Source organism: Pagrus pagrus (assembly GCF_965226575.1).
Source record: "Pagrus pagrus genome assembly, chromosome: 23".
Classification (NCBI taxonomy): Eukaryota; Metazoa; Chordata; class Actinopteri; order Spariformes; family Sparidae; genus Pagrus; species Pagrus pagrus.
Window position 1 is genome coordinate 23,347,175 of NC_140205.1, and position 13,198 is coordinate 23,360,372.

Here is a 13,198-nt window from a genome sequence, read left to right on the forward strand (position 1 = left end):
GGGACGCATTCTCTGCAAATGCGCAAAGGATGCACATCGCTGCTGTGAGGCGCGCGTAGAGCACCAAGTCAGCCCGAGGCAGGAGAGAAAAAAAAGAGACGAGTAATCTGACACCGCACACGTTGCCGCAATGATTGACAGCACGCAGCATCTGACCAATCAGCGGTCAGATGCGCCGACAGGCCGTTGGATGCAGGTGGAGAGATGGCCTCCAAACGGCAATATGAATTGGGAGCAAGCAAAAGAAAGAAAAAGTCTAGAGGAGACTCGTGCTTCACTTGAAGGTGGGTATGTTGTTGAAATAAAAAAGAAAACTTTGTGGCATAAACACCCCAGCTGCTAGCCTGCTAATCATGAGACAGAAGAGGGGATAATTCTGTCTAGATGTGGACTGGAGATTAAATTTTCCAGCGGCCCTGATTATCATTTATTGAATGTCTTGTTAACTGCATATACATTCACCTCTGTTGAAAAAGGAGCGGTTAATTGACAAGTTGGTGGACGTATGTTGGCTCAGGTTTATAGCCTATCAATCTATGCTATCAATAGAAGTTTTGGGCTATTTTTATGGAGGTAAAATGTCGCCATCTTTTGGTGAATTTAATTCATAACAGTATAAGATTAGATAAAATAAGATAAATTAAGATAATCCTTTATTTGACCCACAATGGAGAAATTCAAAGCGTTGCAGCAGCAAACAGCAGTGTAGGAACATAGAACCTAAGTACTAAATGTAAAAATAAGTATCTAAAAATATTTAAATATGGAAATATCATCAAATCAAATCATAATGATTATTATTAGTTGTAGTCGTATTTGCATGAATTGCATTTTAATCTTTGTGAGGAGGCTTTGCAGTAACTCTCCCTGTTACAGTTGCCTTTGCTGAGCAAAAACTGAAGCTCATCAATGGCGCAAGAACGCTTGAGTGGCCTGGCTATCATAAGCATCAACTCAGAAGTGGCACAGCAGCTGTCATATGATGACCTCATTGATGACTTTGCATCCAGAAAATGCAGAACTGCGATCGTGCGTGATTATGTAATTATTGTGGGAATTCCTCAGTTTTGTAACTCTAGCTGTTAGGCGGTGCTGTGCTGTGGCGGACTCAAAACGCAGCTGGTGGGGGTTGTACACACACCTACATGTATGTAGGACACTGGTCTGGAAAGGTCACAAGGTGGCACTGTTGCGCCGTCTGTGTCCTGTTAAAAGTAGTAGTTGTTGTTGTTGTTGTTTGTACCTTGCAGGACACTGTAGTTGAAGTTAAGATACGCCCAGGTTTCTAATTCCCTTTCCATGTCCTGTAAGGTAAGCACGGTTATTGGTAAAACCACCCATCCACTACTTGACTGGTATATTAATACTGTTCAGTTAATTCCTGAACCATGTTTTTTTTACCACGAGTAATATTTAGTCTGTGCGTTTTCTACTGTTTGCAAGACTTTGTGGATGGCCGCTAGCATACGATTAGCTCCTTGTGTTGGTTACTGAATACTGACATTTATTCTGTAGTCTGTGATAGTGTAGGTAATAGTTTTAGCTCTTTTTGGTAACTTTTCATCTGTTATTTTGTATTTTATGTTTTGTAATTAATTCCTTTCCACAGTGTATTAAATTTGATTTGACAGTCAAATTTATTTTAACGTTATTTGTTATTTTTTGATACTAGATTATTATTTGATAATTTATTTATTTATTTATTTTAAAGTGAAGTAGTTTATTTTCCCATGCCCTGTGTTAAGAAGAATGATTTAAGTTCCCTTTCCATGTCCTGTAAGTGTTGCTGTGGAGTATTAAAGTGCAGGCCGAAGTCTCAACCACAACCGCGAACCCAGTGTCTGGTGCCATTCCTTCTCTCCGCACGACATCCCATGACACAAACAAACAACAACAAAAACACAACGCAGAGTCCAGGGGAGGTGTAGAGGGATTCCGGCAGCTAATAGACACCCAGATGCTGTTGGTTACATACGCTCAGTAAACAATACTCTGAAGATATCCATTGGTACACAAACCACTTGGCTATGTATCCTCGGATGTTGATCCAGTCACCCCCAATCTTCTTATCATCGGACAACGTGATGCCCTTTAGTAACTTAGCCTGGCTCTGATCACCTAAGTTGACGACGGTGGTGCAATGCATTCGTGTCACATGTAGTCTAACATACTAGTCGCATCTAACATACTACCTCACAAGCAGGGGACAAACCAATGGCTCAACATTGAAGCCATTGGAAATCCTGTATAAGGAGACCCTTAAAGTCACAAATACAAGCTTCTGAGTTGGGAAGATGTCATAAAATATAGGAACATCTGTCTGGTCTTTAAAATCCTGCATGGTTTAGCTCCCCCTCCACTGAACTCACTCATAAACCAACGCAGCACTGTTCAGATCACTAGAAGCACCACACGTGGTGAAAAAGTACATTTGGTCAGTTCTCATTCTATGTTAAAGCAATACATAATTGGAACTCACTTCCCACCCATATCAAAGATACACATACATACTCCACTTTTACAGCCAAGTTAAAAACATGGCTTGCCGACAATTACACCTGCACACACATCTGTGTCCTGACTGGAAGAAATGGAGGTCTTCAGTGGAATGGGGGGCAATTGCTTTATTTGAATGCTTGATTTGTTTGGAATGATGCTCCAAGGATTTTCCACAAACGCTTCAAAACCCAGATTGTCAGTTAATTTATACAAATGCCACTTAAGTGAATAATGGAGATGAAGAGGAATGCGTGTGATGATGACCTTGATTGTTTCTGTTTCTTACAAAAGTAGATTGACGTGTATGCATTAGTTACAGTTAGTATTTCGTGCTTACAATATTTGATTTTCATCTTGATACAAATTACACTAGAATGATGTCTAGTTTAATAAATGTTCTGTCTCGTCATTAGTAATGTAGATGTTCCGATAATGTATTTCTATACATAAGAGTGCCATAGTACAGTTACTATGTGCTTAAAGTGTTCTATTTAAAGTGGCTCTTGGGAGTTTACTGATAATAAATTACTAATGAACTTATAGTCTACTGAAAGTGTCCTGGGAACAAATAGAGAGACTACTACTACTACTACTACTACTACTACAAATATGACAGAAAGGGTATTTAAAATGGAATTTCAAATTATGCATTTGAATTACACTAAAGGTTCTTAAAATTGACCATTTTAATACAATTAAGTACAATAAAATATACTGCAATTACTTTACTTTTGAACTTAAGCAGTTCTTTAAGAGCACTGAATGTACTTTAAGTTGTTCCAAAATAAATATAGAAATAATAAAATAAGTACATTGAAAAAAAATACAACTTGAGTGTATTTCTTTTTCATCTTGTTAACGCTAGTGTGATTGACTGACTCAGTCAAGAAATTCTTTGTATGGGGCATACACTGAACCATGACGTCCGTAACATGATAGTGTTGGGACCTCACCGCATAGTCCTAACAATAGAGAGGCCTGCCTGTAAACCAAAGCCTAACATGTGGCTTCCATGCACTAACAAATCCTGGAAACAAAAAAAGTGTGCAAAACCCAGTGTCCACTAAGTCACACCTGGTTGCTACATTTCCCCAGGTTTGAAACTCCTTCTCGCCTGATGCAAAGAGAGCATGAGTAAAGCTGCACACCACAAGTCACCGCAGTTTCATCGTAGTGCGTTGCTGTAAGCACTAGTTTCCACCCATGCAGCAGTTACTGAAAGGGAGCAACCAAACGTTTGGACACAGTCCTGGCTGGATGTGCAACAGACTGCTTCTTATTTACTAAATAAGTTTTGGATCCAGAGGAGACGCTATGCAATCCAACCTCTCATTCCTGCAGAAAGACGATTTCCTCTCAGAAAGAAGGATTGCAGCTGTGCTCCGTTTTCTTCACCCATGTCACCTCTGCTGTTTCCTCCACTACAACACTGAGAACAGCTACTCTCAGCCCGCTAGCAGGACACTGCAGCGGCAACACCATTCATCCATGCAGAGGAACGTGCTAGTCTAACGAGGCACATGTGGTAACCACCACTACTGCGGTCACAACTAAGGCTTAATTAGTGTCTGGCCAGGGGGGTGACCCCCATTCTGAAGGACCACCATTCCGAAAATTTCCGAAGGCAGACCTTTCTTCAGGTTCAGAATGGAGCCCTTTTTTCAAAAATAATTAAGGGCCGGCATTTCGAAACGTGAAAGTGAACGGAATGCCGGCCCTTCGGAATGCTGCCCTGGAGCCGTCTGGCCAGACACTAGATGTTTATAGCGTGTATTTGTATGCTTTAAGCTACATTTGTTTGTGAGTTTGTGGGCTGGCGAGTTTGATTATATATATATATAATCTGTACTACTGTAAACTTTTGCACATCCCATGATGAAGAGGTTTGCACAAAACTGTTGTGTAATTAGACTTATTCTTTTACGCACCAAACACAAAGGCAAATTCCTTCCTCTAAAAAACAAAAACTGAGCAATGGTGATTATATGGGCACATACATAAATACATACATTGTAGTAATTATTTCGGTCTTTACAATTTTAACAACATGCAATAATGAATTTGCATAGAAACAAATGAAATCTGTAAGATAAATGGCAAAAAGGGCTTGTACTAAACCTTGAGAAAGGGGGAAATACTGCCTCCCATTTGATGCTGAAAAGATGTTTGAAATGATTGTAACATGCCTATGTAATGGTTCATGCATCACGCAAACACAGCCTGGACACTGTGCTTCATATTATTCTCAGAGCCAATCTATTTTATCCATCTGGAACTGATCTTCATAATATTAATAACAGATTATCAGAGTTAGAGTCTGATGTTACTATACAATATCCTGCACATATTAATTTTTCTGAGATTTAAAATGAATCCGCTCGTTTGAGTCATTGGTTCAGTTGTTTCAACATGAAAATGTTGGCTGCCCTAAAATTGAACTAAACTAGGTATAATGTTGCTGATCCATTGAACAAAGGAATACGGTTTGTTTCCAGAGAAGCATTAACTTATAAAGTGGCTTTCTGAGGTAAAATTACTGTTGCTGCTCTTGAAACAATGTTATGTTTGAAATAAATATTTTGTAATCCTGTTCTGAATGTATTCTTTTTAAAAATGGTAGTTGGGAGGACAGGGGAAGTATAGCTGCACACAGCGCGAATAAAAAGGGTTTGGAATCCCCCTCCCAAATTTTGCCATAGGGCCCCCAAAAGCTAGAAACGGCCCTACTTCTACTTCAACAGTTTTATGACAAACTGCAACTTTCTTGTGTTGACAACTTAACTTTTAAATTGACAAACATAAGTGCAATTCATAACACAATTCAAAGGGGGATCAAAAAAATATTTATCTCTCGTCATTCTCTACCATACACATTTTTAAGAATAATATGGTCCCATGGTGATCCACTGGATGGGGTGTGACTTCCTCTCTTCATAAGTTAGAGGAGGAAAAACAGCACATGAGAAGACGTATGCTATTATACAGTGCATTTTATTTCACAGCACTGTTTTACTTGTAAACATATCAAAAAATTAGTTTCACTAACAGAACAGAAATACTGTCTACCAGTGGCGGCTGGCCAATAGGGGGTGCTAGGGAGCCGCCCTCCTTGATGGAAAGTGATTTTTATTTATTTATTTATTTATTTATTCCCCAAATAATCGTTGAAAATAAATAATTACCGCTCATTCTACAAATACATGTGTTTTTATTTATCAAGAACAAGCCATATGTCATTTGCATCCACGGTCATTTTTAAGTATCCTAGCAACCAGAAACAAGTGTGGGAATTCGAGATGGCGACGTCAAGTAGACAAGAACAAGAACACACAGGGCTTCAGCTACCCATACATTCTGTAAAATCTCTCTTGCTCAACCCCTTCGAAAAGGAGAACTTCAGGGGAAAAACTTAGTGTTTAAGAACTTGGACCTGAGAGGCCCGGTCTGAATTTAACACAGCAGACACATGAGCAGGGCCGGTTTTTGCTATGGGCAATGTGGGCGACCGCCCACGGCGCAATCTATGTGAGGGCGCACGAGCGCCCTCAAAAAAAACAAACAAAAAAAAACTCGCCAGTTTTCTAGACTACCGCTCATTTCCATGTCAGGTCAGTGGAGTGGCGCTGGGCGGCCTCATTGTCACGTCAGCTCGCTGCTGAGAGTCACACAGGTTGTGTGTGTCGGAGGGGGGCGGGGATAGACTGATGATCCCAGGCCACACAACACAAACTGCCTCCAACGGGCATCTACGTGAATTTGTTTACATCACGTGACATCGGTAATGATGTCGAGTCTTCGTCTTCATCATGGATCAAAGTAAATCAGGTGCCCAGTTCAGAAGGAGAAGAAAAGAAGAAGAGGAGAAACGGACAAAAGATAAAGGTATGCAGATTTCTATGAGTGACGTGAGTGACAGTAGCCTATAGGCTATTTATTAGCCTCTTGCTAATATGTTGCTACTTAGCCACAGAAGACGACTGTATTTGGTTTGTAGTTTTGCTGAACTAGCAACTATTAGAATTGAGGCATCATGTCATGCAACTAATCTCACCCATAGGCAACCTAGGCTAGTTTGTGTTTGCAACACAACGAGTGCAAGTTCAAAGAGTCCTGACTGGAATTTTTAATGCTATATGCTATATGCTAACTTAAATAACTTCTAATTTACATTGACATGGCATTTTGTAAGCTACATGTGATATAGCTTTTTGAATCATTTGTAGTGTGTTATGCTTAGTTAATAGGATGTTAACAAATGTTAATCAAATGTGCATTATGGTCATTTTAATTGGGTAACTGATGCATGTGTGATGTAACTTACATATTGTATCTTAATTGTAAATTCAGAGGCACTTCTGAAATATTTTGGAGCTGGAGCACCCACTGGCCAAAATGAGGAGTCAGATACTTCCACAGCAGCCACAGACATGGTCCTGGAGTCTGATGAGGAGCCATCTACCTCTGCAGCCACATGTTCCTTGCAGGACTCCTCAGGTGTGTGTGTGTGTGTGTGTGTGTGTGTGTGTGTGTCTGTGTGTGCAAAGCTGGTCTGTTATCATAACTGGAACCGTTCAGATGGTATTAATAGGATGATGCAAAACAAAACTTGTATGTAAAATACGAAATAGTTTACTGCAGGAATCTTTTTGTTATGCTCCATAGAGTAGCCTTTTTTTTTTTTTTAGCTTTCTTCAGGGATTTTTCAAGCATGGTTATTAGATCCTGTGATGAAGGACTTGTGCAATTTACATTTGTGTTTATATACTGTATTTCATTTATTGATCTTGTTTTTTTCTCTGTTCTTGTTACCTTTTTGTATTTAAGAATATATATAATAAAATAATACAAATAATGTAATATATTGTCGTGTTTTGGGGGGGTCAAGGGATGGTTCGCCCAGGGTGTAAATCTAGCCAGGACCACCCCTGCACATGAGAAAGGTAAAGTGTACCAGAGAAGCTTCTCTCTGAATTGGTATGACAGAAAGGCTTGGCTAACTGGATGTAGTTTTGCAAAGGCAATATTCTGCTTCCCATGTTTACTTTTTGAAATGCTCGAAGGTACACATGAACAATGCTGTCAAGCTAGCCATGCTAGGCAGGACTAGCATAGCTGCGCAGCTGGATGAAGGACACAGGATTGTGGTGAGAAAACACAATGAAGAGGTGGACATGAACAGACATATTTTATCGAAGCTCATTGATTGTGTGAAATTCTGTGGAGCTTGTGAGCTGGCATTGCAAGACCACGATGGGACAGCATCCTCCGACAACCCCGGCATTTTTCGGGGATCAGTCAATCTTGTGGCGTCGCTGGACAGTGTGTTAGAGGAGCACCTGAAGACCGCCACTGTCTATAAAAGGTACCTCAAAGGCAGTTTTGGACTACATGCTGTCGGTTCTTCGAGACTGCATTCTGGAGGATGTAAAAAGGGCAGATTATCTAGCTATCCAGGCAGATGAAACAACAGACACTGCCACTCATTGTCAGCTGGTGCTTGTGCTACGTTACATTGACAGCCTGAATAAAGTCCGAGAGCGTTTTTACAAGTTCATCCAGCTTCCAAACGCGACCGCTGACACAGTCGCCACTGCAGTGTAGGAAAGGCTGAAGACTATCCTTCCTGAGGGACAAAGGGGATAAACTAATCGCCCAGGTCTATGATGGAGCTGCCGTGATGAGAGGAGCCACAGGTGGCGTGCAGCGCAAGGTTCAAGACGTTTACGGGAGTGCCCACTACATACACTGTTATGCTCATCAGCTGAACCTGATAATGCAGCAGGCAACATCCCGTATCACCAAGGTTGGCGCTTTTTTTTCAGATCTGGGTGGATTTGCTGCATTTTTCTCCAGGTCATCCAAGCGAACCGCTGTGCTTGATAAAGTGGTGGCACACAGACTTCCTGGAGCTTCAACAACAAGGTGGAACTTTCACAGTCGCGCTGTAAACATCATTTATGAGCACAAGGATGACCTCCTGAAGTGTTTTCAGACCATCAGAGAGAAAGGTGAATTTGATGGTTTTGAGAGTGCTGGAAGATGAAGATTTTTGTTTTTTCCTGGCATTTTTTCACAAGATCATGGCACATGTAGACATGCTGTTTAACCAGCTGCAGAAGAGGAACATCGACTCTGTCTAAATCACAGGAGTCATTCAGAGGTTCACAAACAGCATTCAAGCTATCAGGTAGGCTATGTCATTTTTCACATTGACTGATGTCTGAACACAGTAGAATAACTCATAATTTTAATAATAATAACTAAGCCATTTTTCACAATTTTAAAGACAATGAATCCAGTTGGGATGAGCTAGTAGAAATGTATTAATATAGTGACAATACACAGTGCTGGACTAATTTTATATCTCCAGCAGGCTGGTTTTTGAAACCATAATTGTGTACAGTGATTTATGTATCTTCTGTTTTGTATCAGGGACTCCATGTTCCTCCCTCTGTGCAGCAGCCATCCACAAAGAAACGGAAGGAACAAGGCCAAGAGGAGCACCACCGGTTAGCTACAGAGGTAAGCTGTAACATTGTTCTATATACAGGACCTGAGGTGTTTTACCTTTGGTATCTTTGTTTGTCTTCAATTCCTGTATAAATATGACAGTTAGCCTACGCATTTTAATATTCTGAACTATTCACCACACAGCTACTGAAGAAAATAAACACGCCGAAATGTTTAGATGTAGTTTTTTCATATTTATGATATTTAACAATAAGTTGTCCTTGTTTTTCATACAGTTATAAGGTCAGCTTGTAAGGAGATACTAATGCTATTTACATGGTGAGATATGAACATTTAATGCTACTGTTTATTATGTGTAGTGACTTTTTTTTGTATCTTTTATGTTTCATTTCATAGGTATGTGATACCATTCTGAGTCATGCCAAGGAGAGGTTCTCTTTCACCAAGCACCTCATCAGTGCCAGTTCCCGGATTCAGCTCTGGAAACCACTGTGGAAGCCTACCCCACACTGGACAAGGCCAAACTGAAGACAGAATTGTCCCTGGTCTATGAAAATGAAGAGTTCAAGGCTTGCAGTGGTGCACTGGCTCTCATCCAGGTTTTCATGGAAAGCAACCTCCAGGACACATTCAGAGAGACTGTAAGTCTTCTAAAGATTGTCACCACCACACCGATGACCACAGCAGAATCAGAGAGGTGCTTCTCTACTTTAAAGAGGATAAAAACATTCCTTAGGAACACCATGGCATAAAACCGCCTGAACCCACTGGCTATGCTCTCCATGGAGAAAAAACTGACTTCCTGACTTTAACACCAAAGCCATTGAGAGGTTTGCTACTCAGAAAGACAGAAGAGCAAAGTTCATGTACAAATAAGAGCACTCACTCCCTCCCTCCCTCCCTCCCTCCCTCACTCACTAACTCACTCACTCTATCACACAAAAAACCACATATATACAACTCAGTATTTGCACACTTCAATTGGTACATTTTATGTTCCTATGCCAGTTTTTCTGTGTATAGTGAACTTTAATCATCATCCACCTGTAAATATTACAATAATATATAATAATATTGTAATTTTGTGTTAAGAGTATTCACTAATATATTTAATCCAATTGCTACATTTTATGTTCCTATGCCAGTTTTTCTTTGTATATAGTTATTTTTAATCATCATCCACTTGTAAATGTCTCCCAAGAACTTTAATTTTGTATTAAGAGTATTCACTAATAACCATCTAATACCAGATCTTCACCCTCACCACTCCCTCACGGTGTTCCACAAGGTTCTGTCCTCGGTCCCCTACTCTTTATCATCTATATCCTCCTTCTTGGCAATATCTTCCGTCATTTTGGTATCCACTTTCACTGTTATGCTGACGACACCCAAATCTACATCACCACCAAACCAGACACTACATCACCACCTACTGCCCTTATGGACTGCCTGCAAACCATTACAAACTGGATGTCAAACAACAAGCTCAAACTCAATGGCAATAAAAGTGAAATTCTCCTCATCGGATCCAAATCATCACTCTCCAAATCCCACCCCCTCAGTATTCTCATCGACGGCTGTTTGGTCCCCACTTCAACCGAAGTTAAAAGTCTCGGCGTTGTTTTGGACAGTACCCTCTCATTCACATCCCGCATCATTAACATCTCACGCACAGCCTTTTTCCATCTCTGCAATATCTCCAGACTCCGTCCCTCCCTTACCCAGCACTCCACCGAAATCCTCATAAATGCCCTGGTCACTTCCCGCCTAGATTATTGCAATTCCCTCCTCACCGGTCTACCACAGAAAGTCATCCACCGTCTACAAACCATCCAGAACACCGCCACCAGAATCATCACCCGTACCAAGTCCTCGGATCATATTACACCAGTCCTCATGCAACTCCACTGGCTCCCTGTCCATCAACGTATACATTACAAACTCCTTCTGCTAACATTCAAAGCTCTCTACAACCAGCCCCCCCCCCCCGCGCCCATATCTCTCTCATATGCTACACCGTTATATCCCACCCCGTTCACTCCGTTCCTCATCTGCCTCCCTGCTTTCCACCACTTCATTTTCACTCACCTCACTGGGCGCTCGGGCTTTTAGCTGTTCTGCACCCAGACTCTGGAACTCACTCCCACTACACATACGCACTCTGGACTCCATTGACACCTTTAAATCCCACCTCAAAACACACCTTTTTAAGTTGTCCTAGTCCCTATAATACCCTGGTCCCCCAACCGTTTTATCCACTTTATCTATTTTTATTTTTTTTAACCACATTGTATTTTCTTTGTATATATTTATTTTATGTGCTATTGTATTTCATATCTGTTCTTTGTTGTTTTGTTTCTTTAATGTAAGGTGACCTTGGGTGTTTGAAAGGCGCCAACAAATAAAATTTATTATTATTATTATTATTATCTCATATCATTGTCATTATCTGTCAAACTGTTGATTTCTAAAGGGCAATTCAATAATTATTGTTCATCCCTAAAACAATGGTATCTTTTGGTTTGGGTTCTTTTATTGGGATAGCTACCGAAAGCTTCTGGCACATACAGCCCCATCTAGAATAATTTTCACCAGCCGCCACTGCTGTCTACATCCTAACACTTCCCCATCAGTGCTGCCTTTGTTGTGTGACGTCAGGCAACTGCTGTCTCATGACGTCGGAGTAGATGAATTTGACCCGAGTCATTGAGCGGTGTTCCATTGTACTTTTTCTAGGAACTTTTCGAGCTCCGTGTTGTCTGGAACCCAGCAAGGGTGCTGTGACAGCCACTGCCACGAAATGTCAGTTAGGTGTAGCAGTTTGGGATGCCATGTTTTGACATGCCTCGTTTCTGTTTTGTGTTTTTTAAATAGTCTATTCATACAGTGTTCATGTGGTTAACTTTTCGTTGGCACTCGAATGAACTAGACAGTAGGCTACTATTTCAAGTGAATACACCGAACTGACTCAAAATATTTGCCTTCTGACGCCATCGCATAACATAGATTACCGGGTATGACGACGTTAAGAAAAAGCATGAAATACTGCAGGCTTAATTTTCCTCAACCTTTGAGATTTGCAACCGCTTGATTTCTTACCTGAATCACCAGTGCGCCGTATTGAAACGCACGAGTGTTGGCAGAATTAGAGCATTGGCAGACAATCCTCGAAGTGCCCGTCACATCAAATCGATACATGCAGCCTCGTTACTTGCACCGATATAACTTTGTATAGTCATCTAATGATTCTTACAGTAATATCAGTAAAGTTAGCACCCTGTCGCCGGTCTGATTTCCAACTTGTTCTTGCCTACAGAGAAAAGAAAAGCAATCAACCATATTGCGAATTTGTCTATAAATAACGGACACTGCAAATCGCCGCATGTCACGGTTTACTTAAAAGTTATTCCACAAAATACAAAAGAGTCTTCGATACATACCAGCGAAAAAGCAGCAAGAGAAACGCGACGTGGACAGTGAAGTGTATGTCGTTAGCAACAATATACCGGTAGGTCAGCACATAAACTGGACCCCGAACAGACCGCACAAGCTTAAAGGGCAACACAGTACGCCCCGTCGACCAGCAGACTGTAGCCTTACGTGTGCGTAACTGGTAGCCTACGTGTAAAATGGCAGGGGACCTGCACATCTCCAATTATGGCCAGGACCCCAGTTCCCATTTCGCTGGTAGCAGCCTCGTCACAGCATGATGCAGCCGTAATGCAATGCAATGCAATGCAATGCAACCCATACTCATTCCTAGTCAACGTTTTCTCCAACACAAATAAAGCAACTAAAACAACAGTGGAGAAGACAAAAAACAGGTTTGGGCGATAAGGCTAACAAAGCTAAATGAAATGGCACAGTGTACAGTACATCAGGCGTTAGACACACCTAGTGATAATTTTTATGGTTATGATGAATGTTGAATACACTCAACTATTGTGAACACATGTTATACAATAATAATCAAGGAGCATGTCTTGAAAAGAAATGTCTGATTTTATGAATTTTTTACTATCTAGAAGTCATCACGTCATCTCTGTCCTTTTAGAACGGACCTAAAGGTCATAGGTATGTAGATAAAAGTTTGTCAATATAAATTGTGAAATAATCATAATCATAAATGCATGCAAACAAAATATATATGGTAACCATACAATTGTGGTTTAACCCAATTTTCTTTTAAAAATCTTATATATATATTTCATAGTAGCAGAAAGATGCA

At 40.7% G+C, this 13,198-nt stretch overlaps 1 protein-coding gene across 5 annotated transcripts in view; it reads right to left on the reverse strand.

Moving 5' to 3' along the window:
• msrb3 (methionine sulfoxide reductase B3) overlaps positions 1–12,571 on the reverse strand; it is a 36,876-nt gene extending 24,305 nt beyond the window's left edge. For 2 of the 5 annotated variants that reach the window (XM_084345387.1, XM_084345383.1), the window contains exon 1: positions 12,411–12,571. The gene's annotated coding sequence lies outside the window, so the exon portion shown is untranslated. The other 3 variants (XM_084345384.1, XM_084345386.1, XM_084345385.1) reach the window with 3 other exon arrangements.
• Positions 12,572–13,198: the final 627 nt, after the last annotated feature.